Source organism: Hyla sarda, unplaced genomic scaffold (genome assembly GCF_029499605.1).
Source record: "Hyla sarda isolate aHylSar1 unplaced genomic scaffold, aHylSar1.hap1 scaffold_391, whole genome shotgun sequence".
Lineage (NCBI taxonomy): Eukaryota > Metazoa > Chordata > Amphibia > Anura > Hylidae > Hyla > Hyla sarda.
The window spans coordinates 49346-77164 of NW_026610408.1; the positions used below are offsets into that span (position 1 = coordinate 49346).

The following is a 27819-nucleotide window of genomic DNA, read 5'->3' on the forward strand; positions in this document are numbered from 1 at the left end:
AGGATCAGCCTCAACGGCTTTGTAGATTGCACTCATGTCAGCAACTCCATATACATTTTTTTTTCTTCATGCTTCTTTCTTCATCCTTTTTTCTTTCTGTCATTCAGACTTTCATTCATTCGATCTCTCTCACTCACTTGCTTTAACTCATTTGTTCTCACTCACTCACTCACTCACTCAATCACTCACTCACTCATTCACTCTCACTCACTCTCACTCTCTCACTCACTCGCTCACTAAGTCAGTCTCTCTCTCTCTCTCTCTTTTTCTTTTTATATATATTTTTTTCCGTCTTCTTCTTCTTCTTCTTCTTCAGACCCTGTCATAGCACTAATGCCTTTCCAATACCACCAGCAGATGGAGACACTCCATTGCAACATTGGTTGTGAGCAGCAGTTTCTAAAAACAAATGCCTCATGGCGGATTTCCCATCCATCAATGGATGGTAAATTTTGTTTTTATCATTCACTGACCACAGAAACCAATGCATGGTCAAGCAACAGCAATGACACACCCTTGTGTATAGGCATGAGACCCTCATGTCATTTAACAGGATTCAGCACCACCCACAAGACTGCTACCTGTCATGTCATGTCAAACCTGCACAGGTGTGCTAGATTATTATTATTTAGTTTTATTTTATTTTTTTACACCAATCAGTGTGCAAACATGGTCATTAAAACGCTAAATGAATAGACGTTCATAAACCAGTCAGTGCAACTCATCATTTTGGTCTCCAATTCTCAAACTCAAATTCTCACCCACGGAGGATTAAATGAGAATCTTTCTTGTTTAACACTGGAATGGGGTGGTGCACTGTTCACTACCCGAAGATACTGCCACATCGGGTCAATGCATAGGGCGACAGAAGCAAGCTTCCAAATCATCTCCCTTTCTCAAAAATCCATTTAATTTATGGTCCCCAGATAGGGAACGTATGTATCAGTATGTGCTCACAAGTCACCCAAGTGCAAGTATTCACACAAAAAAAAACGTGCCTCAGGATGCGATCTGTCGCAAGATCCTTTCTTTTTTTACACTTGATCTAAGCCAAAAGGCCTAGAGGGGATAACCGGGAAAGGGGTGGACCCAACCATGTCCCCTTCATGAGCACTCACATTACTCATAGGAATGGAAGGAAGGCTGGCAGCCAACCAGCCTCCCATACACTTTCTGGGTGGGTGGCAGTCAGCCACCCATACATACATACAGCACAGGCTAAACCCACATCATCACTTAAAAAAAGGACAGGCGACCATTGCACTCTGATGGAGCATTTAGCAATGCAATCCATAGCCTGGCTTTTGCCTGAACCCCCATCACTCCTCCTCTTGCATATAAGACAATATTTCAGATCTGCATATGAAAACAACACGCCTACCTTTGTTGCACATAGCTGCCTGCCTGTCTCTAGTTACCCCACTGGCTGTAGCTGCGTCCCTTCCGACATGGAATAACACCAACTGTAACGATAAACTGAAAATTAACAGTATAAACCTGCATCATTTTGGACTCTGGTATTTGCTGAATCCGGGTGACCTGACAATCGATGGTGGTGCCGCTGGTGATTCTGGCCTTCTTGGAATCTGTTGGGCCTATGTGTTAGCTCACACATCACTTGGGTATCCATGGTAACTACCACAACATGGTCATCTGCAGTTTACATCTAGCCCGTGGCATTGAATGGCATTTTAAAAGTGCTAAGGGTCCTGGTGCAATAATCCTCCCATGAGGATCAGCCTCAACGGCTTTGTAGATTGCACTCATGTCAGCAACTCCATATACATTTTTTTTTCTTCATGCTTCTTTCTTCATCCTTTTTTCTTTCTGTCATTCAGACTTTCATTCATTCGATCTCTCTCACTCACTTGCTTTAACTCATTTGTTCTCACTCACTCACTCTCTCACTCACTCAATCACTCACTCACTCATTCACTCTCACTCACTCTCACTCTCTCACTCACTCGCTCACTAAGTCAGTCTCTCTCTCTCTCTCTCTTTTTCTTTTTATATATATTTTTTTCCGTCTTCTTCTTCTTCTTCTTCTTCTTCTTCTTCTTCTTCTTCAGACCCTGTCATAGCACTAATGCCTTTCCAATACCACCAGCAGATGGAGACACTCCATTGCAACATTGGTTGTGAGCAGCAGTTTCTAAAAACAAATGCCTCATGGCGGATTTCCCATCCATCAATGGATGGTAAATTTTGTTTTTATCATTCACTGACCACAGAAACCAATGCATGGTCAAGCAACAGCAATGACACACCCTTGTGTATAGGCATGAGACCCTCATGTCATTTAACAGGATTCAGCACCACCCACAAGACAGCTACCTGTCATGTCATGTCAAACCTGCACAGGTGTGCTAGATTATTATTATTTAGTTTTATTTTATTTTTTTACACCAATCAGTGTGCAAACATGGTCATTAAAACGCTAAATGAATAGACGTTCATAAACCAGTCAGTGCAACTCATCATTTTGGTCTCCAATTCTCAAACTCAAATTCTCACCCACGGAGGATTAAATGAGAATCTTTCTTGTTTAACACTGGAATGGGGTGGTGCACTGTTCACTACCCGAAGATACTGCCACATCGGGTCAATGCATAGGGCGACAGAAGCAAGCTTCCAAATCAGCTCCCTTTCTCAAAAATCCATTTAATTTATGGTCCCCAGATAGGGAACGTATGTATCAGTATGTGCTCACAAGTCACCCAAGTGCAAGTATTCACACAAAAAAAAACGTGCCTCAGGATGCGATCTGTCGCAAGATCCTTTCTTTTTTTACACTTGATCTAAGCCAAAAGGCCTAGAGGGGATAACCGGGAAAGGGGTGGACCCAACCATGTCCCCTTCATGAGCACTCACATTACTCATAGGAATGGAAGGAAGGCTGGCAGCCAACCAGCCTCCCATACACTTTCTGGGTGGGTGGCAGTCAGCCACCCATACATACATACAGCACAGGCTAAACCCACATCATCACTTAAAAAAAGGACAGGCGACCATTGCACTCTGATGGAGCATTTAGCAATGCAATCCATAGCCTGGCTTTTGCCTGAACCCCCATCACTCCTCCTCTTGCATATAAGACAATATTTCAGATCTGCATATGAAAACAACACGCCTACCTTTGTTGCACATAGCTGCCTGCCTGTCTCTAGTTACCCCACTGGCTGTAGCTGCGTCCCTTCCGACATGGAATAACACCAACTGTAACGATAAACTGAAAATTAACAGTATAAACCTGCATCATTTTGGACTCTGGTATTTGCTGAATCCGGGTGACCTGACAATCGATGGTGGTGCCGCTGGTGATTCTGGCCTTCTTGGAATCTGTTGGGCCTATGTGTTAGCTCACACATCACTTGGGTATCCATGGTAACTACCACAACATGGTCATCTGCAGTTTACATCTAGCCCGTGGCATTGAATGGCATTTTAAAAGTGCTAAGGGTCCTGGTGCAATAATCCTCCCATGAGGATCAGCCTCAACGGCTTTGTAGATTGCACTCATGTCAGCAACTCCATATACATTTTTTTTTCTTCATGCTTCTTTCTTCATCCTTTTTTCTTTCTGTCATTCAGACTTTCATTCATTCGATCTCTCTCACTCACTTGCTTTAACTCATTTGTTCTCACTCACTCACTCACTCACTCAATCACTCACTCACTCATTCACTCTCACTCACTCTCACTCTCTCACTCACTCGCTCACTAAGTCAGTCTCTCTCTCTCTCTCTCTTTTTCTTTTTATATATATTTTTTTCCGTCTTCTTCTTCTTCTTCTTCTTCTTCTTCTTCAGACCCTGTCATAGCACTAATGCCTTTCCAATACCACCAGCAGATGGAGACACTCCATTGCAACATTGGTTGTGAGCAGCAGTTTCTAAAAACAAATGCCTCATGGCGGATTTCCCATCCATCAATGGATGGTAAATTTTGTTTTTATCATTCACTGACCACAGAAACCAATGCATGGTCAAGCAACAGCAATGACACACCCTTGTGTATAGGCATGAGACCCTCATGTCATTTAACAGGATTCAGCACCACCCACAAGACAGCTACCTGTCATGTCATGTCAAACCTGCACAGGTGTGCTAGATTATTATTATTTAGTTTTATTTTATTTTTTTACACCAATCAGTGTGCAAACATGGTCATTAAAACGCTAAATGAATAGACGTTCATAAACCAGTCAGTGCAACTCATCATTTTGGTCTCCAATTCTCAAACTCAAATTCTCACCCACGGAGGATTAAATGAGAATCTTTCTTGTTTAACACTGGAATGGGGTGGTGCACTGTTCACTACCCGAAGATACTGCCACATCGGGTCAATGCATAGGGCGACAGAAGCAAGCTTCCAAATCAGCTCCCTTTCTCAAAAATCCATTTAATTTATGGTCCCCAGATAGGGAACGTATGTATCAGTATGTGCTCACAAGTCACCCAAGTGCAAGTATTCACACAAAAAAAAACGTGCCTCAGGATGCAATCTGTCGCAAGATCCTTTCTTTTTTTACACTTGATCTAAGCCAAAAGGCCTAGAGGGGATAACCGGGAAAGGGGTGGACCCAACCATGTCCCCTTCATGAGCACTCACATTACTCATAGGAATGGAAGGAAGGCTGGCAGCCAACCAGCCTCCCATACACTTTCTGGGTGGGTGGCAGTCAGCCACCCATACATACATACAGCACAGGCTAAACCCACATCATCACTTAAAAAAAGGACAGGCGACCATTGCACTCTGATGGAGCATTTAGCAATGCAATCCATAGCCTGGCTTTTGCCTGAACCCCCATCACTCCTCCTCTTGCATATAAGACAATATTTCAGATCTGCATATGAAAACAACACGCCTACCTTTGTTGCACATAGCTGCCTGCCTGTCTCTAGTTACCCCACTGGCTGTAGCTGCGTCCCTTCCGACATGGAATAACACCAACTGTAACGATAAACTGAAAATTAACAGTATAAACCTGCATCATTTTGGACTCTGGTATTTGCTGAATCCGGGTGACCTGACAATCGATGGTGGTGCCGCTGGTGATTCTGGCCTTCTTGGAATCTGTTGGGCCTATGTGTTAGCTCACACATCACTTGGGTATCCATGGTAACTACCACAACATGGTCATCTGCAGTTTACATCTAGCCCGTGGCATTGAATGGCATTTTAAAAGTGCTAAGGGTCCTGGTGCAATAATCCTCCCATGAGGATCAGCCTCAACGGCTTTGTAGATTGCACTCATGTCAGCAACTCCATATACATTTTTTTTTCTTCATGCTTCTTTCTTCATCCTTTTTTCTTTCTGTCATTCAGACTTTCATTCATTCGATCTCTCTCACTCACTTGCTTTAACTCATTTGTTCTCACTCACTCACTCACTCACTCACTCAATCACTCACTCACTCATTCACTCTCACTCACTCTCACTCTCTCACTCACTCGCTCACTAAGTCAGTCTCTCTCTCTCTCTCTCTTTTTCTTTTTATATATATATTTTTCCGTCTTCTTCTTCTTCTTCTTCTTCTTCTTCTTCAGACCCTGTCATAGCACTAATGCCTTTCCAATACCACCAGCAGATGGAGACACTCCATTGCAACATTGGTTGTGAGCAGCAGTTTCTAAAAACAAATGCCTCATGGCGGATTTCCCATCCATCAATGGATGGTAAATTTTGTTTTTATCATTCACTGACCACAGAAACCAATGCATGGTCAAGCAACAGCAATGACACACCCTTGTGTATAGGCATGAGACCCTCATGTCATTTAACAGGATTCAGCACCACCCACAAGACAGCTACCTGTCATGTCATGTCAAACCTGCACAGGTGTGCTAGATTATTATTATTTAGTTTTATTTTATTTTTTTACACCAATCAGTGTGCAAACATGGTCATTAAAACGCTAAATGAATAGACGTTCATAAACCAGTCAGTGCAACTCATCATTTTGGTCTCCAATTCTCAAACTCAAATTCTCACCCACGGAGGATTAAATGAGAATCTTTCTTGTTTAACACTGGAATGGGGTGGTGCACTGTTCACTACCCGAAGATACTGCCACATCGGGTCAATGCATAGGGCGACAGAAGCAAGCTTCCAAATCAGCTCCCTTTCTCAAAAATCCATTTAATTTATGGTCCCCAGATAGGGAACGTATGTATCAGTATGTGCTCACAAGTCACCCAAGTGCAAGTATTCACACAAAAAAAAACGTGCCTCAGGATGCGATCTGTCGCAAGATCCTTTCTTTTTTTACACTTGATCTAAGCCAAAAGGCCTAGAGGGGATAACCGGGAAAGGGGTGGACCCAACCATGTCCCCTTCATGAGCACTCACATTACTCATAGGAATGGAAGGAAGGCTGGCAGCCAACCAGCCTCCCATACACTTTCTGGGTGGGTGGCAGTCAGCCACCCATACATACATACAGCACAGGCTAAACCCACATCATCACTTAAAAAAAGGACAGGCGACCATTGCACTCTGATGGAGCATTTAGCAATGCAATCCATAGCCTGGCTTTTGCCTGAACCCCCATCACTCCTCCTCTTGCATATAAGACAATATTTCAGATCTGCATATGAAAACAACACGCCTACCTTTGTTGCACATAGCTGCCTGCCTGTCTCTAGTTACCCCACTGGCTGTAGCTGCGTCCCTTCCGACATGGAATAACACCAACTGTAACGATAAACTGAAAATTAACAGTATAAACCTGCATCATTTTGGACTCTGGTATTTGCTGAATCCGGGTGACCTGACAATCGATGGTGGTGCCGCTGGTGATTCTGGCCTTCTTGGAATCTGTTGGGCCTATGTGTTAGCTCACACATCACTTGGGTATCCATGGTAACTACCACAACATGGTCATCTGCAGTTTACATCTAGCCCGTGGCATTGAATGGCATTTTAAAAGTGCTAAGGGTCCTGGTGCAATAATCCTCCCATGAGGATCAGCCTCAACGGCTAGGATCAGCCTCAACGGCTTTGTAGATTGCACTCATGTCAGCAACTCCATATACATTTTTTTTTCTTCATGCTTCTTTCTTCATCCTTTTTTCTTTCTGTCATTCAGACTTTCATTCATTCGATCTCTCTCACTCACTTGCTTTAACTCATTTGTTCTCACTCACTCACTCACTCACTCAATCACTCACTCACTCATTCACTCTCACTCACTCTCACTCTCTCACTCACTCGCTCACTAAGTCAGTCTCTCTCTCTCTCTCTCTTTTTCTTTTTATATATATTTTTTTCCGTCTTCTTCTTCTTCTTCTTCTTCTTCAGACCCTGTCATAGCACTAATGCCTTTCCAATACCACCAGCAGATGGAGACACTCCATTGCAACATTGGTTGTGAGCAGCAGTTTCTAAAAACAAATGCCTCATGGCGGATTTCCCATCCATCAATGGATGGTAAATTTTGTTTTTATCATTCACTGACCACAGAAACCAATGCATGGTCAAGCAACAGCAATGACACACCCTTGTGTATAGGCATGAGACCCTCATGTCATTTAACAGGATTCAGCACCACCCACAAGACAGCTACCTGTCATGTCATGTCAAACCTGCACAGGTGTGCTAGATTATTATTATTTAGTTTTATTTTATTTTTTTACACCAATCAGTGTGCAAACATGGTCATTAAAACGCTAAATGAATAGACGTTCATAAACCAGTCAGTGCAACTCATCATTTTGGTCTCCAATTCTCAAACTCAAATTCTCACCCACGGAGGATTAAATGAGAATCTTTCTTGTTTAACACTGGAATGGGGTGGTGCACTGTTCACTACCCGAAGATACTGCCACATCGGGTCAATGCATAGGGCGACAGAAGCAAGCTTCCAAATCAGCTCCCTTTCTCAAAAATCCATTTAATTTATGGTCCCCAGATAGGGAACGTATGTATCAGTATGTGCTCACAAGTCACCCAAGTGCAAGTATTCACACAAAAAAAAACGTGCCTCAGGATGCGATCTGTCGCAAGATCCTTTCTTTTTTTACACTTGATCTAAGCCAAAAGGCCTAGAGGGGATAACCGGGAAAGGGGTGGACCCAACCATGTCCCCTTCATGAGCACTCACATTACTCATAGGAATGGAAGGAAGGCTGGCAGCCAACCAGCCTCCCATACACTTTCTGGGTGGGTGGCAGTCAGCCACCCATACATACATACAGCACAGGCTAAACCCACATCATCACTTAAAAAAAGGACAGGCGACCATTGCACTCTGATGGAGCATTTAGCAATGCAATCCATAGCCTGGCTTTTGCCTGAACCCCCATCACTCCTCCTCTTGCATATAAGACAATATTTCAGATCTGCATATGAAAACAACACGCCTACCTTTGTTGCACATAGCTGCCTGCCTGTCTCTAGTTACCCCACTGGCTGTAGCTGCGTCCCTTCCGACATGGAATAACACCAACTGTAACGATAAACTGAAAATTAACAGTATAAACCTGCATCATTTTGGACTCTGGTATTTGCTGAATCCGGGTGACCTGACAATCGATGGTGGTGCCGCTGGTGATTCTGGCCTTCTTGGAATCTGTTGGGCCTATGTGTTAGCTCACACATCACTTGGGTATCCATGGTAACTACCACAACATGGTCATCTGCAGTTTACATCTAGCCCGTGGCATTGAATGGCATTTTAAAAGTGCTAAGGGTCCTGGTGCAATAATCCTCCCATGAGGATCAGCCTCAACGGCTTTGTAGATTGCACTCATGTCAGCAACTCCATATACATTTTTTTTTCTTCATGCTTCTTTCTTCATCCTTTTTTCTTTCTGTCATTCAGACTTTCATTCATTCGATCTCTCTCACTCACTTGCTTTAACTCATTTGTTCTCACTCACTCACTCACTCACTCACTCAATCACTCACTCACTCATTCACTCTCACTCACTCTCACTCTCTCACTCACTCGCTCACTAAGTCAGTCTCTCTCTCTCTCTCTCTTTTTCTTTTTATATATATTTTTTTCCGTCTTCTTCTTCTTCTTCTTCTTCTTCAGACCCTGTCATAGCACTAATGCCTTTCCAATACCACCAGCAGATGGAGACACTCCATTGCAACATTGGTTGTGAGCAGCAGTTTCTAAAAACAAATGCCTCATGGCGGATTTCCCATCCATCAATGGATGGTAAATTTTGTTTTTATCATTCACTGACCACAGAAACCAATGCATGGTCAAGCAACAGCAATGACACACCCTTGTGTATAGGCATGAGACCCTCATGTCATTTAACAGGATTCAGCACCACCCACAAGACAGCTACCTGTCATGTCATGTCAAACCTGCACAGGTGTGCTAGATTATTATTATTTAGTTTTATTTTATTTTTTTACACCAATCAGTGTGCAAACATGGTCATTAAAACGCTAAATGAATAGACGTTCATAAACCAGTCAGTGCAACTCATCATTTTGGTCTCCAATTCTCAAACTCAAATTCTCACCCACGGAGGATTAAATGAGAATCTTTCTTGTTTAACACTGGAATGGGGTGGTGCACTGTTCACTACCCGAAGATACTGCCACATCGGGTCAATGCATAGGGCGACAGAAGCAAGCTTCCAAATCAGCTCCCTTTCTCAAAAATCCATTTAATTTATGGTCCCCAGATAGGGAACGTATGTATCAGTATGTGCTCACAAGTCACCCAAGTGCAAGTATTCACACAAAAAAAAACGTGCCTCAGGATGCGATCTGTCGCAAGATCCTTTCTTTTTTTACACTTGATCTAAGCCAAAAGGCCTAGAGGGGATAACCGGGAAAGGGGTGGACCCAACCATGTCCCCTTCATGAGCACTCACATTACTCATAGGAATGGAAGGAAGGCTGGCAGCCAACCAGCCTCCCATACACTTTCTGGGTGGGTGGCAGTCAGCCACCCATACATACATACAGCACAGGCTAAACCCACATCATCACTTAAAAAAAGGACAGGCGACCATTGCACTCTGATGGAGCATTTAGCAATGCAATCCATAGCCTGGCTTTTGCCTGAACCCCCATCACTCCTCCTCTTGCATATAAGACAATATTTCAGATCTGCATATGAAAACAACACGCCTACCTTTGTTGCACATAGCTGCCTGCCTGTCTCTAGTTACCCCACTGGCTGTAGCTGCGTCCCTTCCGACATGGAATAACACCAACTGTAACGATAAACTGAAAATTAACAGTATAAACCTGCATCATTTTGGACTCTGGTATTTGCTGAATCCGGGTGACCTGACAATCGATGGTGGTGCCGCTGGTGATTCTGGCCTTCTTGGAATCTGTTGGGCCTATGTGTTAGCTCACACATCACTTGGGTATCCATGGTAACTACCACAACATGGTCATCTGCAGTTTACATCTAGCCCGTGGCATTGAATGGCATTTTAAAAGTGCTAAGGGTCCTGGTGCAATAATCCTCCCATGAGGATCAGCCTCAACGGCTTTGTAGATTGCACTCATGTCAGCAACTCCATATACATTTTTTTTTCTTCATGCTTCTTTCTTCATCCTTTTTTCTTTCTGTCATTCAGACTTTCATTCATTCGATCTCTCTCACTCACTTGCTTTAACTCATTTGTTCTCACTCACTCACTCACTCACTCAATCACTCACTCACTCATTCACTCTCACTCACTCTCACTCTCTCACTCACTCGCTCACTAAGTCAGTCTCTCTCTCTCTCTCTCTTTTTCTTTTTATATATATTTTTTTCCGTCTTCTTCTTCTTCTTCTTCTTCTTCTTCAGACCCTGTCATAGCACTAATGCCTTTCCAATACCACCAGCAGATGGAGACACTCCATTGCAACATTGGTTGTGAGCAGCAGTTTCTAAAAACAAATGCCTCATGGCGGATTTCCCATCCATCAATGGATGGTAAATTTTGTTTTTATCATTCACTGACCACAGAAACCAATGCATGGTCAAGCAACAGCAATGACACACCCTTGTGTATAGGCATGAGACCCTCATGTCATTTAACAGGATTCAGCACCACCCACAAGACAGCTACCTGTCATGTCATGTCAAACCTGCACAGGTGTGCTAGATTATTATTATTTAGTTTTATTTTATTTTTTTACACCAATCAGTGTGCAAACATGGTCATTAAAACGCTAAATGAATAGACGTTCATAAACCAGTCAGTGCAACTCATCATTTTGGTCTCCAATTCTCAAACTCAAATTCTCACCCACGGAGGATTAAATGAGAATCTTTCTTGTTTAACACTGGAATGGGGTGGTGCACTGTTCACTACCCGAAGATACTGCCACATCGGGTCAATGCATAGGGCGACAGAAGCAAGCTTCCAAATCAGCTCCCTTTCTCAAAAATCCATTTAATTTATGGTCCCCAGATAGGGAACGTATGTATCAGTATGTGCTCACAAGTCACCCAAGTGCAAGTATTCACACAAAAAAAAAACGTGCCTCAGGATGCGATCTGTCGCAAGATCCTTTCTTTTTTTACACTTGATCTAAGCCAAAAGGCCTAGAGGGGATAACCGGGAAAGGGGTGGACCCAACCATGTCCCCTTCATGAGCACTCACATTACTCATAGGAATGGAAGGAAGGCTGGCAGCCAACCAGCCTCCCATACACTTTCTGGGTGGGTGGCAGTCAGCCACCCATACATACATACAGCACAGGCTAAACCCACATCATCACTTAAAAAAAGGACAGGCGACCATTGCACTCTGATGGAGCATTTAGCAATGCAATCCATAGCCTGGCTTTTGCCTGAACCCCCATCACTCCTCCTCTTGCATATAAGACAATATTTCAGATCTGCATATGAAAACAACACGCCTACCTTTGTTGCACATAGCTGCCTGCCTGTCTCTAGTTACCCCACTGGCTGTAGCTGCGTCCCTTCCGACATGGAATAACACCAACTGTAACGATAAACTGAAAATTAACAGTATAAACCTGCATCATTTTGGACTCTGGTATTTGCTGAATCCGGGTGACCTGACAATCGATGGTGGTGCCGCTGGTGATTCTGGCCTTCTTGGAATCTGTTGGGCCTATGTGTTAGCTCACACATCACTTGGGTATCCATGGTAACTACCACAACATGGTCATCTGCAGTTTACATCTAGCCCGTGGCATTGAATGGCATTTTAAAAGTGCTAAGGGTCCTGGTGCAATAATCTTCCCATGAGGATCAGCCTCAACGGCTTTGTAGATTGCACTCATGTCAGCAACTCCATATACATTTTTTTTTCTTCATGCTTCTTTCTTCATCCTTTTTTCTTTCTGTCATTCAGACTTTCATTCATTCGATCTCTCTCACTCACTTGCTTTAACTCATTTGTTCTCACTCACTCACTCACTCACTCAATCACTCACTCACTCATTCACTCTCACTCACTCTCACTCTCTCACTCACTCGCTCACTAAGTCAGTCTCTCTCTCTCTCTCTCTCTTTTTCTTTTTATATATATTTTTTTCCGTCTTCTTCTTCTTCTTCTTCTTCTTCTTCAGACCCTGTCATAGCACTAATGCCTTTCCAATACCACCAGCAGATGGAGACACTCCATTGCAACATTGGTTGTGAGCAGCAGTTTCTAAAAACAAATGCCTCATGGCGGATTTCCCATCCATCAATGGATGGTAAATTTTGTTTTTATCATTCACTGACCACAGAAACCAATGCATGGTCAAGCAACAGCAATGACACACCCTTGTGTATAGGCATGAGACCCTCATGTCATTTAACAGGATTCAGCACCACCCACAAGACAGCTACCTGTCATGTCATGTCAAACCTGCACAGGTGTGCTAGATTATTATTATTTAGTTTTATTTTATTTTTTTACACCAATCAGTGTGCAAACATGGTCATTAAAACGCTAAATGAATAGACGTTCATAAACCAGTCAGTGCAACTCATCATTTTGGTCTCCAATTCTCAAACTCAAATTCTCACCCACGGAGGATTAAATGAGAATCTTTCTTGTTTAACACTGGAATGGGGTGGTGCACTGTTCACTACCCGAAGATACTGCCACATCGGGTCAATGCATAGGGCGACAGAAGCAAGCTTCCAAATCAGCTCCCTTTCTCAAAAATCCATTTAATTTATGGTCCCCAGATAGGGAACGTATGTATCAGTATGTGCTCACAAGTCACCCAAGTGCAAGTATTCACACAAAAAAAAAACGTGCCTCAGGATGCGATCTGTCGCAAGATCCTTTCTTTTTTTACACTTGATCTAAGCCAAAAGGCCTAGAGGGGATAACCGGGAAAGGGGTGGACCCAACCATGTCCCCTTCATGAGCACTCACATTACTCATAGGAATGGAAGGAAGGCTGGCAGCCAACCAGCCTCCCATACACTTTCTGGGTGGGTGGCAGTCAGCCACCCATACATACATACAGCACAGGCTAAACCCACATCATCACTTAAAAAAAGGACAGGCGACCATTGCACTCTGATGGAGCATTTAGCAATGCAATCCATAGCCTGGCTTTTGCCTGAACCCCCATCACTCCTCCTCTTGCATATAAGACAATATTTCAGATCTGCATATGAAAACAACACGCCTACCTTTGTTGCACATAGCTGCCTGCCTGTCTCTAGTTACCCCACTGGCTGTAGCTGCGTCCCTTCCGACATGGAATAACACCAACTGTAACGATAAACTGAAAATTAACAGTATAAACCTGCATCATTTTGGACTCTGGTATTTGCTGAATCCGGGTGACCTGACAATCGATGGTGGTGCCGCTGGTGATTCTGGCCTTCTTGGAATCTGTTGGGCCTATGTGTTAGCTCACACATCACTTGGGTATCCATGGTAACTACCACAACATGGTCATCTGCAGTTTACATCTAGCCCGTGGCATTGAATGGCATTTTAAAAGTGCTAAGGGTCCTGGTGCAATAATCTTCCCATGAGGATCAGCCTCAACGGCTTTGTAGATTGCACTCATGTCAGCAACTCCATATACATTTTTTTTTCTTCATGCTTCTTTCTTCATCCTTTTTTCTTTCTGTCATTCAGACTTTCATTCATTCGATCTCTCTCACTCACTTGCTTTAACTCATTTGTTCTCACTCACTCACTCACTCACTCAATCACTCACTCACTCATTCACTCTCACTCACTCTCACTCTCTCACTCACTCGCTCACTAAGTCAGTCTCTCTCTCTCTCTCTCTCTTTTTCTTTTTATATATATTTTTTTCCGTCTTCTTCTTCTTCTTCTTCTTCTTCTTCTTCTTCAGACCCTGTCATAGCACTAATGCCTTTCCAATACCACCAGCAGATGGAGACACTCCATTGCAACATTGGTTGTGAGCAGCAGTTTCTAAAAACAAATGCCTCATGGCGGATTTCCCATCCATCAATGGATGGTAAATTTTGTTTTTATCATTCACTGACCACAGAAACCAATGCATGGTCAAGCAACAGCAATGACACACCCTTGTGTATAGGCATGAGACCCTCATGTCATTTAACAGGATTCAGCACCACCCACAAGACAGCTACCTGTCATGTCATGTCAAACCTGCACAGGTGTGCTAGATTATTATTATTTAGTTTTATTTTATTTTTTTACACCAATCAGTGTGCAAACATGGTCATTAAAACGCTAAATGAATAGACGTTCATAAACCAGTCAGTGCAACTCATCATTTTGGTCTCCAATTCTCAAACTCAAATTCTCACCCACGGAGGATTAAATGAGAATCTTTCTTGTTTAACACTGGAATGGGGTGGTGCACTGTTCACTACCCGAAGATACTGCCACATCGGGTCAATGCATAGGGCGACAGAAGCAAGCTTCCAAATCAGCTCCCTTTCTCAAAAATCCATTTAATTTATGGTCCCCAGATAGGGAACGTATGTATCAGTATGTGCTCACAAGTCACCCAAGTGCAAGTATTCACACAAAAAAAAACGTGCCTCAGGATGCGATCTGTCGCAAGATCCTTTCTTTTTTTTTACACTTGATCTAAGCCAAAAGGCCTAGAGGGGATAACCGGGAAAGGGGTGGACCCAACCATGTCCCCTTCATGAGCACTCACATTACTCATAGGAATGGAAGGAAGGCTGGCAGCCAACCAGCCTCCCATACACTTTCTGGGTGGGTGGCAGTCAGCCACCCATACATACATACAGCACAGGCTAAACCCACATCATCACTTAAAAAAAGGACAGGCGACCATTGCACTCTGATGGAGCATTTAGCAATGCAATCCATAGCCTGGCTTTTGCCTGAACCCCCATCACTCCTCCTCTTGCATATAAGACAATATTTCAGATCTGCATATGAAAACAACACGCCTACCTTTGTTGCACATAGCTGCCTGCCTGTCTCTAGTTACCCCACTGGCTGTAGCTGCGTCCCTTCCGACATGGAATAACACCAACTGTAACGATAAACTGAAAATTAACAGTATAAACCTGCATCATTTTGGACTCTGGTATTTGCTGAATCCGGGTGACCTGACAATCGATGGTGGTGCCGCTGGTGATTCTGGCCTTCTTGGAATCTGTTGGGCCTATGTGTTAGCTCACACATCACTTGGGTATCCATGGTAACTACCACAACATGGTCATCTGCAGTTTACATCTAGCCCGTGGCATTGAATGGCATTTTAAAAGTGCTATGGGTCCTGGTGCAATAATCCTCCCATGAGGATCAGCCTCAACGGCTTTGTAGATTGCACTCATGTCAGCAACTCCATATACATTTTTTTTTCTTCATGCTTCTTTCTTCATCCTTTTTTCTTTCTGTCATTCAGACTTTCATTCATTCGATCTCTCTCACTCACTTGCTTTAACTCATTTGTTCTCACTCACTCACTCACTCACTCAATCACTCACTCACTCATTCACTCTCACTCACTCTCACTCTCTCACTCACTCGCTCACTAAGTCAGTCTCTCTCTCTCTCTCTCTTTTTCTTTTTATATATATTTTTTTCCGTCTTCTTCTTCTTCTTCTTCTTCTTCTTCTTCTTCTTCAGACCCTGTCATAGCACTAATGCCTTTCCAATACCACCAGCAGATGGAGACACTCCATTGCAACATTGGTTGTGAGCAGCAGTTTCTAAAAACAAATGCCTCATGGCGGATTTCCCATCCATCAATGGATGGTAAATTTTGTTTTTATCATTCACTGACCACAGAAACCAATGCATGGTCAAGCAACAGCAATGACACACCCTTGTGTATAGGCATGAGACCCTCATGTCATTTAACAGGATTCAGCACCACCCACAAGACAGCTACCTGTCATGTCATGTCAAACCTACACAGGTGTGCTAGATTATTATTATTTAGTTTTATTTTATTTTTTTACACCAATCAGTGTGCAAACATGGTCATTAAAACGCTAAATGAATAGACGTTCATAAACCAGTCAGTGCAACTCATCATTTTGGTCTCCAATTCTCAAACTCAAATTCTCACCCACGGAGGATTAAATGAGAATCTTTCTTGTTTAACACTGGAATGGGGTGGTGCACTGTTCACTACCCGAAGATACTGCCACATCGGGTCAATGCATAGGGCGACAGAAGCAAGCTTCCAAATCAGCTCCCTTTCTCAAAAATCCATTTAATTTATGGTCCCCAGATAGGGAACGTATGTATCAGTATGTGCTCACAAGTCACCCAAGTGCAAGTATTCACACAAAAAAAAAACGTGCCTCAGGATGCGATCTGTCGCAAGATCCTTTCTTTTTTTACACTTGATCTAAGCCAAAAGGCCTAGAGGGGATAACCGGGAAAGGGGTGGACCCAACCATGTCCCCTTCATGAGCACTCACATTACTCATAGGAATGGAAGGAAGGCTGGCAGCCAACCAGCCTCCCATACACTTTCTGGGTGGGTGGCAGTCAGCCACCCATACATACATACAGCACAGGCTAAACCCACATCATCACTTAAAAAAAGGACAGGCGACCATTGCACTCTGATGGAGCATTTAGCAATGCAATCCATAGCCTGGCTTTTGCCTGAACCCCCATCACTCCTCCTCTTGCATATAAGACAATATTTCAGATCTGCATATGAAAACAACACGCCTACCTTTGTTGCACATAGCTGCCTGCCTGTCTCTAGTTACCCCACTGGCTGTAGCTGCGTCCCTTCCGACATGGAATAACACCAACTGTAACGATAAACTGAAAATTAACAGTATAAACCTGCATCATTTTGGACTCTGGTATTTGCTGAATCCGGGTGACCTGACAATCGATGGTGGTGCCGCTGGTGATTCTGGCCTTCTTGGAATCTGTTGGGCCTATGTGTTAGCTCACACATCACTTGGGTATCCATGGTAACTACCACAACATGGTCATCTGCAGTTTACATCTAGCCCGTGGCATTGAATGGCATTTTAAAAGTGCTAAGGGTCCTGGTGCAATAATCCTCCCATGAGGATCAGCCTCAACGGCTTTGTAGATTGCACTCATGTCAGCAACTCCATATACATTTTTTTTTCTTCATGCTTCTTTCTTCATCCTTTTTTCTTTCTGTCATTCAGACTTTCATTCATTCGATCTCTCTCACTCACTTGCTTTAACTCATTTGTTCTCACTCACTCACTCACTCACTCAATCACTCACTCACTCATTCACTCTCACTCACTCTCACTCTCTCACTCACTCGCTCACTAAGTCAGTCTCTCTCTCTCTCTCTCTCTTTTTCTTTTTATATATATTTTTTTCCGTCTTCTTCTTCTTCTTCTTCTTCTTCTTCTTCTTCAGACCCTGTCATAGCACTAATGCCTTTCCAATACCACCAGCAGATGGAGACACTCCATTGCAACATTGGTTGTGAGCAGCAGTTTCTAAAAACAAATGCCTCATGGCGGATTTCCCATCCATCAATGGATGGTAAATTTTGTTTTTATCATTCACTGACCACAGAAACCAATGCATGGTCAAGCAACAGCAATGACACACCCTTGTGTATAGGCATGAGACCCTCATGTCATTTAACAGGATTCAGCACCACCCACAAGACAGCTACCTGTCATGTCATGTCAAACCTGCACAGGTGTGCTAGATTATTATTATTTAGTTTTATTTTATTTTTTTACACCAATCAGTGTGCAAACATGGTCATTAAAACGCTAAATGAATAGACGTTCATAAACCAGTCAGTGCAACTCATCATTTTGGTCTCCAATTCTCAAACTCAAATTCTCACCCACGGAGGATTAAATGAGAATCTTTCTTGTTTAACACTGGAATGGGGTGGTGCACTGTTCACTACCCGAAGATACTGCCACATCGGGTCAATGCATAGGGCGACAGAAGCAAGCTTCCAAATCAGCTCCCTTTCTCAAAAATCCATTTAATTTATGGTCCCCAGATAGGGAACGTATGTATCAGTATGTGCTCACAAGTCACCCAAGTGCAAGTATTCACACAAAAAAAAACGTGCCTCAGGATGCGATCTGTCGCAAGATCCTTTCTTTTTTTTTACACTTGATCTAAGCCAAAAGGCCTAGAGGGGATAACCGGGAAAGGGGTGGACCCAACCATGTCCCCTTCATGAGCACTCACATTACTCATAGGAATGGAAGGAAGGCTGGCAGCCAACCAGCCTCCCATACACTTTCTGGGTGGGTGGCAGTCAGCCACCCATACATACATACAGCACAGGCTAAACCCACATCATCACTTAAAAAAAGGACAGGCGACCATTGCACTCTGATGGAGCATTTAGCAATGCAATCCATAGCCTGGCTTTTGCCTGAACCCCCATCACTCCTCCTCTTGCATATAAGACAATATTTCAGATCTGCATATGAAAACAACACGCCTACCTTTGTTGCACATAGCTGCCTGCCTGTCTCTAGTTACCCCACTGGCTGTAGCTGCGTCCCTTCCGACATGGAATAACACCAACTGTAACGATAAACTGAAAATTAACAGTATAAACCTGCATCATTTTGGACTCTGGTATTTGCTGAATCCGGGTGACCTGACAATCGATGGTGGTGCCGCTGGTGATTCTGGCCTTCTTGGAATCTGTTGGGCCTATGTGTTAGCTCACACATCACTTGGGTATCCATGGTAACTACCACAACATGGTCATCTGCAGTTTACATCTAGCCCGTGGCATTGAATGGCATTTTAAAAGTGCTATGGGTCCTGGTGCAATAATCCTCCCATGAGGATCAGCCTCAACGGCTTTGTAGATTGCACTCATGTCAGCAACTCCATATACATTTTTTTTTCTTCATGCTTCTTTCTTCATCCTTTTTTCTTTCTGTCATTCAGACTTTCATTCATTCGATCTCTCTCACTCACTTGCTTTAACTCATTTGTTCTCACTCACTCACTCACTCACTCAATCACTCACTCACTCATTCACTCTCACTCACTCTCACTCTCTCACTCACTCGCTCACTAAGTCAGTCTCTCTCTCTCTCTCTCTTTTTCTTTTTATATATATTTTTTTCCGTCTTCTTCTTCTTCTTCTTCTTCTTCTTCTTCTTCTTCAGACCCTGTCATAGCACTAATGCCTTTCCAATACCACCAGCAGATGGAGACACTCCATTGCAACATTGGTTGTGAGCAGCAGTTTCTAAAAACAAATGCCTCATGGCGGATTTCCCATCCATCAATGGATGGTAAATTTTGTTTTTATCATTCACTGACCACAGAAACCAATGCATGGTCAAGCAACAGCAATGACACACCCTTGTGTATAGGCATGAGACCCTCATGTCATTTAACAGGATTCAGCACCACCCACAAGACAGCTACCTGTCATGTCATGTCAAACCTACACAGGTGTGCTAGATTATTATTATTTAGTTTTATTTTATTTTTTTACACCAATCAGTGTGCAAACATGGTCATTAAAACGCTAAATGAATAGACGTTCATAAACCAGTCAGTGCAACTCATCATTTTGGTCTCCAATTCTCAAACTCAAATTCTCACCCACGGAGGATTAAATGAGAATCTTTCTTGTTTAACACTGGAATGGGGTGGTGCACTGTTCACTACCCAAAGATACTGCCACATCGGGTCAATGCATAGGGCGACAGAAGCAAGCTTCCAAATCAGCTCCCTTTCTCAAAAATCCATTTAATTTATGGTCCCCAGATAGGGAACGTATGTATCAGTATGTGCTCACAAGTCACCCAAGTGCAAGTATTCACACAAAAAAAAACGTGCCTCAGGATGCGATCTGTCGCAAGATCCTTTCTTTTTTTACACTTGATCTAAGCCAAAAGGCCTAGAGGGGATAACCGGGAAAGGGGTGGACCCAACCATGTCCCCTTCATGAGCACTCACATTACTCATAGGAATGGAAGGAAGGCTGGCAGCCAACCAGCCTCCCATACACTTTCTGGGTGGGTGGCAGTCAGCCACCCATACATACATACAGCACAGGCTAAACCCACATCATCACTTAAAAAAAGGACAGGCGACCATTGCACTCTGATGGAGCATTTAGCAATGCAATCCATAGCCTGGCTTTTGCCTGAACCCCCATCACTCCTCCTCTTGCATATAAGACAATATTTCAGATCTGCATATGAAAACAACACGCCTACCTTTGTTGCACATAGCTGCCTGCCTGTCTCTAGTTACCCCACTGGCTGTAGCTGCGTCCCTTCCGACATGGAATAACACCAACTGTAACGATAAACTGAAAATTAACAGTATAAACCTGCATCATTTTGGACTCTGGTATTTGCTGAATCCGGGTGACCTGACAATCGATGGTGGTGCCGCTGGTGATTCTGGCCTTCTTGGAATCTGTTGGGCCTATGTGTTAGCTCACACATCACTTGGGTATCCATGGTAACTACCACAACATGGTCATCTGCAGTTTACATCTAGCCCGTGGCATTGAATGGCATTTTAAAAGTGCTAAGGGTCCTGGTGCAATAATCCTCCCATGAGGATCAGCCTCAACGGCTTTGTAGATTGCACTCATGTCAGCAACTCCATATACATTTTTTTTTCTTCATGCTTCTTTCTTCATCCTTTTTTCTTTCTGTCATTCAGACTTTCATTCATTCGATCTCTCTCACTCACTTGCTTTAACTCATTTGTTCTCACTCACTCACTCACTCACTCAATCACTCACTCACTCATTCACTCTCACTCACTCTCACTCTCTCACTCACTCGCTCACTAAGTCAGTCTCTCTCTCTCTCTCTCTTTTTCTTTTTATATATATTTTTTTCCGTCTTCTTCTTCTTCTTCTTCTTCTTCTTCTTCTTCAGACCCTGTCATAGCACTAATGCCTTTCCAATACCACCAGCAGATGGAGACACTCCATTGCAACATTGGTTGTGAGCAGCAGTTTCTAAAAACAAATGCCTCATGGCGGATTTCCCATCCATCAATGGATGGTAAATTTTGTTTTTATCATTCACTGACCACAGAAACCAATGCATGGTCAAGCAACAGCAATGACACACCCTTGTGTATAGGCATGAGACCCTCATGTCATTTAACAGGATTCAGCACCACCCACAAGACAGCTACCTGTCATGTCATGTCAAACCTGCACAGGTGTGCTAGATTATTATTATTTAGTTTTATTTTATTTTTTTACACCAATCAGTGTGCAAACATGGTCATTAAAACGCTAAATGAATAGACGTTCATAAACCAGTCAGTGCAACTCATCATTTTGGTCTCCAATTCTCAAACTCAAATTCTCACCCACGGAGGATTAAATGAGAATCTTTCTTGTTTAACACTGGAATGGGGTGGTGCACTGTTCACTACCCGAAGATACTGCCACATCGGGTCAATGCATAGGGCGACAGAAGCAAGCTTCCAAATCAGCTCCCTTTCTCAAAAATCCATTTAATTTATGGTCCCCAGATAGGGAACGTATGTATCAGTATGTGCTCACAAGTCACCCAAGTGCAAGTATTCACACAAAAAAAAACGTGCCTCAGGATGCGATCTGTCGCAAGATCCTTTCTTTTTTTACACTTGATCTAAGCCAAAAGGCCTAGAGGGGATAACCGGGAAAGGGGTGGACCCAACCATGTCCCCTTCATGAGCACTCACATTACTCATAGGAATGGAAGGAAGGCTGGCAGCCAACCAGCCTCCCATACACTTTCTGGGTGGGTGGCAGTCAGCCACCCATACATACATACAGCACAGGCTAAACCCACATCATCACTTAAAAAAAGGACAGGCGACCATTGCACTCTGATGGAGCATTTAGCAATGCAATCCATAGCCTGGCTTTTGCCTGAACCCCCATCACTCCTCCTCTTGCATATAAGACAATATTTCAGATCTGCATATGAAAACAACACGCCTACCTTTGTTGCACATAGCTGCCTGCCTGTCTCTAGTTACCCCACTGGCTGTAGCTGCGTCCCTTCCGACATGGAATAACACCAACTGTAACGATAAACTGAAAATTAACAGTATAAACCTGCATCATTTTGGACTCTGGTATTTGCTGAATCCGGGTGACCTGACAATCGATGGTGGTGCCGCTGGTGATTCTGGCCTTCTTGGAATCTGTTGGGCCTATGTGTTAGCTCACACATCACTTGGGTATCCATGGTAACTACCACAACATGGTCATCTGCAGTTTACATCTAGCCCGTGGCATTGAATGGCATTTTAAAAGTGCTAAGGGTCCTGGTGCAATAATCCTCCCATGAGGATCAGCCTCAACGGCTTTGTAGATTGCACTCATGTCAGCAACTCCATATACATTTTTTTTTCTTCATGCTTCTTTCTTCATCCTTTTTTCTTTCTGTCATTCAGACTTTCATTCATTCGATCTCTCTCACTCACTTGCTTTAACTCATTTGTTCTCACTCACTCACTCACTCACTCACTCAATCACTCACTCACTCATTCACTCTCACTCACTCTCACTCTCTCACTCACTCGCTCACTAAGTCAGTCTCTCTCTCTCTCTCTCTTTTTCTTTTTATATATATTTTTTTCCGTCTTCTTCTTCTTCTTCTTCTTCTTCTTCTTCTTCAGACCCTGTCATAGCACTAATGCCTTTCCAATACCACCAGCAGATGGAGACACTCCATTGCAACATTGGTTGTGAGCAGCAGTTTCTAAAAACAAATGCCTCATGGCGGATTTCCCATCCATCAATGGATGGTAAATTTTGTTTTTATCATTCACTGACCATAGAAACCAATGCATGGTCAAGCAACAGCAATGACACACCCTTGTGTATAGGCATGAGACCCTCATGTCATTTAACAGGATTCAGCACCACCCACAAGACAGCTACCTGTCATGTCATGTCAAACCTGCACAGGTGTGCTAGATTATTATTATTTAGTTTTATTTTATTTTTTTACACCAATCAGTGTGCAAACATGGTCATTAAAACGCTAAATGAATAGACGTTCATAAACCAGTCAGTGCAACTCATCATTTTGGTCTCCAATTCTCAAACTCAAATTCTCACCCACGGAGGATTAAATGAGAATCTTTCTTGTTTAACACTGGAATGGGGTGGTGCACTGTTCACTACCCGAAGATACTGCCACATCGGGTCAATGCATAGGGCGACAGAAGCAAGCTTCCAAATCAGCTCCCTTTCTCAAAAATCCATTTAATTTATGGTCCCCAGATAGGGAACGTATGTATCAGTATGTGCTCACAAGTCACCCAAGTGCAAGTATTCACACAAAAAAAAACGTGCCTCAGGATGCGATCTGTCGCAAGATCCTTTCTTTTTTTACACTTGATCTAAGCCAAAAGGCCTAGAGGGGATAACCGGGAAAGGGGTGGACCCAACCATGTCCCCTTCATGAGCACTCACATTACTCATAGGAATGGAAGGAAGGCTGGCAGCCAACCAGCCTCCCATACACTTTCTGGGTGGGTGGCAGTCAGCCACCCATACATACATACAGCACAGGCTAAACCCACATCATCACTTAAAAAAAGGACAGGCGACCATTGCACTCTGATGGAGCATTTAGCAATGCAATCCATAGCCTGGCTTTTGCCTGAACCCCCATCACTCCTCCTCTTGCATATAAGACAATATTTCAGATCTGCATATGAAAACAACACGCCTACCTTTGTTGCACATAGCTGCCTGCCTGTCTCTAGTTACCCCACTGGCTGTAGCTGCGTCCCTTCCGACATGGAATAACACCAACTGTAACGATAAACTGAAAATTAACAGTATAAACCTGCATCATTTTGGACTCTGGTATTTGCTGAATCCGGGTGACCTGACAATCGATGGTGGTGCCGCTGGTGATTCTGGCCTTCTTGGAATCTGTTGGGCCTATGTGTTAGCTCACACATCACTTGGGTATCCATGGTAACTACCACAACATGGTCATCTGCAGTTTACATCTAGCCCGTGGCATTGAATGGCATTTTAAAAGTGCTAAGGGTCCTGGTGCAATAATCCTCCCATGAGGATCAGCCTCAACGGCTTTGTAGATTGCACTCATGTCAGCAACTCCATATACATTTTTTTTTCTTCATGCTTCTTTCTTCATCCTTTTTTCTTTCTGTCATTCAGACTTTCATTCATTCGATCTCTCTCACTCACTTGCTTTAACTCATTTGTTCTCACTCACTCACTCACTCACTCAATCACTCACTCACTCATTCACTCTCACTCACTCTCACTCTCTCACTCACTCGCTCACTAAGTCAGTCTCTCTCTCTCTCTCTCTTTTTCTTTTTATATATATTTTTTTCCGTCTTCTTCTTCTTCTTCTTCTTCTTCAGACCCTGTCATAGCACTAATGCCTTTCCAATACCACCAGCAGATGGAGACACTCCATTGCAACATTGGTTGTGAGCAGCAGTTTCTAAAAACAAATGCCTCATGGCGGATTTCCCATCCATCAATGGATGGTAAATTTTGTTTTTATCATTCACTGACCACAGAAACCAATGCATGGTCAAGCAACAGCAATGACACACCCTTGTGTATAGGCATGAGACCCTCATGTCATTTAACAGGATTCAGCACCACCCACAAGACAGCTACCTGTCATGTCATGTCAAACCTGCACAGGTGTGCTAGATTATTATTATTTAGTTTTATTTTATTTTTTTACACCAATCAGTGTGCAAACATGGTCATTAAAACGCTAAATGAATAGACGTTCATAAACCAGTCAGTGCAACTCATCATTTTGGTCTCCAATTCTCAAACTCAAATTCTCACCCACGGAGGATTAAATGAGAATCTTTCTTGTTTAACACTGGAATGGGGTGGTGCACTGTTCACTACCCGAAGATACTGCCACATCGGGTCAATGCATAGGGCGACAGAAGCAAGCTTCCAAATCAGCTCCCTTTCTCAAAAATCCATTTAATTTATGGTCCCCAGATAGGGAACGTATGTATCAGTATGTGCTCACAAGTCACCCAAGTGCAAGTATTCACACAAAAAAAAACGTGCCTCAGGATGCGATCTGTCGCAAGATCCTTTCTTTTTTTACACTTGATCTAAGCCAAAAGGCCTAGAGGGGATAACCGGGAAAGGGGTGGACCCAACCATGTCCCCTTCATGAGCACTCACATTACTCATAGGAATGGAAGGAAGGCTGGCAGCCAACCAGCCTCCCATACACTTTCTGGGTGGGTGGCAGTCAGCCACCCATACATACATACAGCACAGGCTAAACCCACATCATCACTTAAAAAAAGGACAGGCGACCATTGCACTCTGATGGAGCATTTAGCAATGCAATCCATAGCCTGGCTTTTGCCTGAACCCCCATCACTCCTCCTCTTGCATATAAGACAATATTTCAGATCTGCATATGAAAACAACACGCCTACCTTTGTTGCACATAGCTGCCTGCCTGTCTCTAGTTACCCCACTGGCTGTAGCTGCGTCCCTTCCGACATGGAATAACACCAACTGTAACGATAAACTGAAAATTAACAGTATAAACCTGCATCATTTTGGACTCTGGTATTTGCTGAATCCGGGTGACCTGACAATCGATGGTGGTGCCGCTGGTGATTCTGGCCTTCTTGGAATCTGTTGGGCCTATGTGTTAGCTCACACATCACTTGGGTATCCATGGTAACTACCACAACATGGTCATCTGCAGTTTACATCTAGCCCGTGGCATTGAATGGCATTTTAAAAGTGCTAAGGGTCCTGGTGCAATAATCCTCCCATGAGGATCAGCCTCAACGGCTTTGTAGATTGCACTCATGTCAGCAACTCCATATACATTTTTTTTTCTTCATGCTTCTTTCTTCATCCTTTTTTCTTTCTGTCATTCAGACTTTCATTCATTCGATCTCTCTCACTCACTTGCTTTAACTCATTTGTTCTCACTCACTCACTCACTCACTCACTCAATCACTCACTCATTCACTCTCACTCACTCTCACTCTCTCACTCACTCGCTCACTAAGTCAGTCTCTCTCTCTCTCTCTCTTTTTCTTTTTATATATATTTTTTTCCGTCTTCTTCTTCTTCTTCTTCTTCTTCAGACCCTGTCATAGCACTAATGCCTTTCCAATACCACCAGCAGATGGAGACACTCCATTGCAACATTGGTTGTGAGCAGCAGTTTCTAAAAACAAATGCCTCATGGCGGATTTCCCATCCATCAATGGATGGTAAATTTTGTTTTTATCATTCACTGACCACAGAAACCAATGCATGGTCAAGCAACAGCAATGACACACCCTTGTGTATAGGCATGAGACCCTCATGTCATTTAACAGGATTCAGCACCACCCACAAGACAGCTACCTGTCATGTCATGTCAAACCTGCACAGGTGTGCTAGATTATTATTATTTAGTTTTATTTTATTTTTTTACACCAATCAGTGTGCAAACATGGTCATTAAAACGCTAAATGAATAGACGTTCATAAACCAGTCAGTGCAACTCATCATTTTGGTCTCCAATTCTCAAACTCAAATTCTCACCCACGGAGGATTAAATGAGAATCTTTCTTGTTTAACACTGGAATGGGGTGGTGCACTGTTCACTACCCGAAGATACTGCCACATCGGGTCAATGCATAGGGCGACAGAAGCAAGCTTCCAAATCAGCTCCCTTTCTCAAAAATCCATTTAATTTATGGTCCCCAGATAGGGAACGTATGTATCAGTATGTGCTCACAAGTCACCCAAGTGCAAGTATTCACACAAAAAAAAACGTGCCTCAGGATGCGATCTGTCGCAAGATCCTTTCTTTTTTTACACTTGATCTAAGCCAAAAGGCCTAGAGGGGATAACCGGGAAAGGGGTGGACCCAACCATGTCCCCTTCATGAGCACTCACATTACTCATAGGAATGGAAGGAAGGCTGGCAGCCAACCAGCCTCCCATACACTTTCTGGGTGGGTGGCAGTCAGCCACCCATACATACATACAGCACAGGCTAAACCCACATCATCACTTAAAAAAAGGACAGGCGACCATTGCACTCTGATGGAGCATTTAGCAATGCAATCCATAGCCTGGCTTTTGCCTGAACCCCCATCACTCCTCCTCTTGCATATAAGACAATATTTCAGATCTGCATATGAAAACAACACGCCTACCTTTGTTGCACATAGCTGCCTGCCTGTCTCTAGTTACCCCACTGGCTGTAGCTGCGTCCCTTCCGACATGGAATAACACCAACTGTAACGATAAACTGAAAATTAACAGTATAAACCTGCATCATTTTGGACTCTGGTATTTGCTGAATCCGGGTGACCTGACAATCGATGGTGGTGCCGCTGGTGATTCTGGCCTTCTTGGAATCTGTTGGGCCTATGTGTTAGCTCACACATCACTTGGGTATCCATGGTAACTACCACAACATGGTCATCTGCAGTTTACATCT

General features: G+C 43.4%; 16 pseudogenes; all 16 read right to left on the reverse strand.

Annotated features, from left to right (window-relative positions):
- Positions 1 to 806: 806 nt before the first annotated feature.
- LOC130332921 (U2 spliceosomal RNA) lies at positions 807 to 1070 on the reverse strand (annotated as a pseudogene).
- Positions 1071 to 2559: 1489 nt separating this feature from the next.
- On the reverse strand, positions 2560 to 2823 carry LOC130332954 (U2 spliceosomal RNA; annotated as a pseudogene).
- A 1476-nt stretch (positions 2824 to 4299) lies between these two features.
- LOC130332808 (U2 spliceosomal RNA) lies at positions 4300 to 4563 on the reverse strand (annotated as a pseudogene).
- A 1480-nt stretch (positions 4564 to 6043) lies between these two features.
- On the reverse strand, positions 6044 to 6307 carry LOC130332955 (U2 spliceosomal RNA; annotated as a pseudogene).
- A 1489-nt stretch (positions 6308 to 7796) lies between these two features.
- On the reverse strand, positions 7797 to 8060 carry LOC130332956 (U2 spliceosomal RNA; annotated as a pseudogene).
- A 1474-nt stretch (positions 8061 to 9534) lies between these two features.
- On the reverse strand, positions 9535 to 9798 carry LOC130332958 (U2 spliceosomal RNA; annotated as a pseudogene).
- Positions 9799 to 11271: 1473 nt separating this feature from the next.
- On the reverse strand, positions 11272 to 11536 carry LOC130332899 (U2 spliceosomal RNA; annotated as a pseudogene).
- A 1475-nt stretch (positions 11537 to 13011) lies between these two features.
- Positions 13012 to 13276, reverse strand: LOC130332900 (U2 spliceosomal RNA; annotated as a pseudogene).
- A 1481-nt stretch (positions 13277 to 14757) lies between these two features.
- Positions 14758 to 15023, reverse strand: LOC130332916 (U2 spliceosomal RNA; annotated as a pseudogene).
- Positions 15024 to 16505: 1482 nt separating this feature from the next.
- On the reverse strand, positions 16506 to 16770 carry LOC130332902 (U2 spliceosomal RNA; annotated as a pseudogene).
- A 1481-nt stretch (positions 16771 to 18251) lies between these two features.
- Positions 18252 to 18517, reverse strand: LOC130332917 (U2 spliceosomal RNA; annotated as a pseudogene).
- A 1482-nt stretch (positions 18518 to 19999) lies between these two features.
- LOC130332927 (U2 spliceosomal RNA) lies at positions 20000 to 20263 on the reverse strand (annotated as a pseudogene).
- A 1479-nt stretch (positions 20264 to 21742) lies between these two features.
- Positions 21743 to 22006, reverse strand: LOC130332959 (U2 spliceosomal RNA; annotated as a pseudogene).
- A 1483-nt stretch (positions 22007 to 23489) lies between these two features.
- On the reverse strand, positions 23490 to 23753 carry LOC130332960 (U2 spliceosomal RNA; annotated as a pseudogene).
- Positions 23754 to 25223: 1470 nt separating this feature from the next.
- Positions 25224 to 25487, reverse strand: LOC130332961 (U2 spliceosomal RNA; annotated as a pseudogene).
- Positions 25488 to 26957: 1470 nt separating this feature from the next.
- Positions 26958 to 27221, reverse strand: LOC130332963 (U2 spliceosomal RNA; annotated as a pseudogene).
- Positions 27222 to 27819: the final 598 nt, after the last annotated feature.